Source organism: Montipora capricornis, chromosome 4 (assembly GCF_036669925.1).
Source record: "Montipora capricornis isolate CH-2021 chromosome 4, ASM3666992v2, whole genome shotgun sequence".
Lineage (NCBI taxonomy): Eukaryota > Metazoa > Cnidaria > Anthozoa > Scleractinia > Acroporidae > Montipora > Montipora capricornis.
This window is the reverse complement of record NC_090886.1, coordinates 3,013,481-3,016,880: the sequence shown is the minus strand read 5'-3', so window position 1 is coordinate 3,016,880 and position 3,400 is coordinate 3,013,481. Positions and strand designations below refer to the sequence as shown.

Genomic DNA, 3,400 nt, shown 5'->3' with positions numbered 1-3,400 from the left:
GTTTGAGGCTTTTTCCTCAAGTCAAACACCAATTGTAAAGTGACACATTTCGAAGAACTTAAAATGTGTAAATATATCAAAAGAAATGCAAAGAAGGGATTGTCAGGCACACGGCTATTCATCACGCAGACTACTCTTGGCTGGCAAAAGCCGGGGACTCATAAAAATTGCTGGGAAAATCGATATAGAATCTGTTTACTGGCTGGGAAAACGATGATGAACATAAATCCTGGCTGGCATCTTTTACTAGTACATTCATAGCTTGCTGGTAGTGAAGAACGCATATTTTTTTCCCACGGAAGTTAAATATTAATCAAAAACGTCTTCTCAGCCACTAAGCAAGCGTTTTGGTTAATAACAGGTCAATTCTGAAAATTGTAGCGCGGAAATTTCTGTCCCTTTTCGCTTATTTTTGCAACCCTCGGTCAGTAAGCTTTGGTTATCAAGGTGCGATAAATTGAGAGCAAAGATCATTTTCTTTTCATATTTGTCATCTTTTACAATATTAAGTCCTTTTAACCAGCTTTAACTATAACCTAAGCTCAAGTATAAATGAGAAAAAAAAAACTTTCTAAGGCTCTTACCTTCCGCAAAGGTGAAAGATGGACTTTAATCTGAACACGGGCCTGGCTTGGCTATTCTGGAAGAGCTTCACTGCTGAAGCTGAATTTATTTCAGTACCATCAATGAAGGGGGCTTCAATTAAAAGCACTTCGTAGCATGTTTTTTCAACCCCCGTTTGTCTAAATGTTACAAAATAAATTACTACTAATATTTACTTAGTCTGTAGAAGGCCTTCACAATTTTTGCTCAAAAACTCCTTTTCTCTAATGCAGACATACTGTCACCAAAGTAAAAAGTGGATTGGGGCATGAGGATGAAGGTGAAAATTTAACTTTAAAAAATTCTCTCTTTTGGTAACTTTGACGGGCTTATGAAAGTATCGCGCATCCATTCCTTTCTAGAAATGTGTGAGTTTCCGTGGGAAACTCACACGAAAATCAATACAAAACGTTTGAGGCTTTTTCCTCAAGTCAAACACCAATTGTAAAGTGACACATTTCGAAGAACTTAAAATGTGTAAATATATCAAAAGAAATGCAAAGAAGGGATTGTCAGGCACACGGCTATTCATCACGCAGACTACTCTTGGCTGGCAAAAGCCGGGGACTCATAAAAATTGCTGGGAAAATCGATATAGAATCTGTTTACTGGCTGGGAAAACGATGATGAACATAAATCCTGGCTGGCATCTTTTACTAGTACATTCATAGCTTGCTGGTAGTGAAGAACGCATATTTTTTTCCCACGGAAGTTAAATATTAATCAAAAACGTCTTCTCAGCCACTAAGCAAGCGTTTTGGTTAATAACAGGTCAATTCTGAAAATTGTAGCGCGGAAATTTCTGTCCCTTTTCGCTTATTTTTGCAACCCTCGGTCAGTAAGCTTTGGTTATCAAGGTGCGATAAATTGAGAGCAAAGATCATTTTCTTTTCATATTTGTCATCTTTTACAATATTAAGTCGTTTTAACCAGCTTTAACTATAACCTAAGCTCAAGTATAAATGAGAAAAAAAAGACTTTCTAAGGCTCTTACCTTCCGCAAAGGTGAAAGATGGACTTTAATCTGAACACGGGCCTGGCTTGGCTATTCTGGAAGAGCTTCACTGCTGAAGCTGAATTTATTTCAGTACCATCAATGAAGGGGGCTTCAATTAAAAGCACTTCGTAGCATGTTTTTTCAACCCCCGTTTGTCTAAATGTTACAAAATAAATTACTACTAATATTTACTTAGTCTGTAGAAGGCCTTCACAATTTTTGCTCAAAAACTCCTTTTCTCTAATGCAGACATACTGTCACCAAAGTAAAAAGTGGATTGGGGCATGAGGATGAAGGTGAAAATTTAACTTTAAAAAACTCTCTCTTTTGGTAACTTTGACGGGCTTATGAAAATATTGCGAATCCATTCCTTTCTAGAAATGTGTGAGTTTCCATGTGTCCTAAACTCTTATTTATCAATCAATTTATTTACTTATTTTTTATCGTTGACATCATTTTAACTTTTTCTTAAAAGGAATTTTGTTGCGCGATCATTGCTTTTATCTATCGTTTCGTTTCTGTCTTGACAACGTTCTTCACGTGAGCAATTGTCATTTTGTGACATTACCTTTTAGTAGTAATTCAAAAATGTGTTATTTCAATTTAATCAATTCATTACTTATTTAACATTTTCTTAAACTGGATCCCTCTTTGTATTTATATGCGATATATGTTTACAGTTTCAGAGCTTGCCCATAAAAAAATGTCTTTTATTCAAATTATTATTTCAATTATGCTCGACTATTTTATCTAGGACTTACAGAAAACTTGATTAAGCAACTACGTTCGCAGGACCTTTCCCTTCGCTTTAGGCCCCATCCCAAAGCGAAAAGAAAATAGAGAATAAATCTGTTGACGGTTGCAACTAGCAATTAGTCCAGTCTTAGGCTCTTGTACAATTGGGTTTTGGCTTCCTAACATCGTGTACATCATGTGCGAGGAGAGTGTTTGTTTAATATGTGCTTAGCTTATAATAACTATTCAGGCTATTACTGAAAGATCTGTTTCCTAAGTCTTCAATGTATTTTCGGCCAGGTCTGTCTAGCCCCCCAGGGATTTTGCATATCAGAGAAATATTTACTTTTGTAAAGAGCATTTGGTTTGCAGTTTTTATTAGAAAGCAATATTTTGGTTAGTTAAACAACATACATACATCCTTTATGGACTTTCAAAGAGGGCATTTCAAAGACAATAATCCTATACTGAGGCAAAATAAAATTGGATCATACATCTTTTAAGAAGTTCTCGTTTAAGACTGTGCTTGAAGGCTGATACTGAATTCAGAGAGCTGTCTAAAACCACATTTCATGAAAGAGTGGTTACAGAGCTTAGCGTTGTGTAACCACTCCCATTCAAAGTTCAGTTTAATAAAAGAGTAGGAGTGTTTTATCGAGGCCAAGCCGGGTGGTTTTAGACCGGTTCAAAAACTCATTAATAATTCATGAAGGAAATTCAAAAGAAATCAATGTTTAATGAGTGTCTTTCTATCTGATAAAAAATATTACTGTTAGAATGGATAGATGTACAGTAAAGCTTTTGAAGCCGTTCAATAAATTCGCAATTCATGTTTTATCAAGTCCTAAAACACTCGGCTGCGCCTCGTGTTTTAAACTTGATAAAACACTCCTGCTCATTTATTAAACATTACATAAAAAACAACCTGCGAATTCATTGAACGGCTTCAAAGACATTCTTCCAAAAGCGCGTCCCTCTGGAGTCCATTCTGAGGGGACAATATTAGCATATAAGAAAAACAAGCTATGCCATGCCATGCCATGCCATAATAGTATGCTTTACATA

At 35.9% G+C, this 3,400-nt stretch overlaps 1 protein-coding gene across 1 annotated transcript in view; it reads right to left on the bottom strand.

Annotated features, from left to right (window-relative positions):
* LOC138045211 (myeloperoxidase-like) overlaps positions 1 to 1,724 on the bottom strand; it is a 37,852-nt gene extending 36,128 nt beyond the window's left edge. Inside the window, exons 1-2 of the mRNA XM_068891624.1 lie at positions 1,598 to 1,724; positions 585 to 743 (exon numbers count right to left, since the gene is read on the bottom strand). The gene's annotated coding sequence lies outside the window, so the exon portion shown is untranslated. The remainder of the gene's footprint in view (positions 1 to 584; positions 744 to 1,597) is intronic.
* Between the last annotated feature and the right edge of the window lie 1,676 nt (positions 1,725 to 3,400).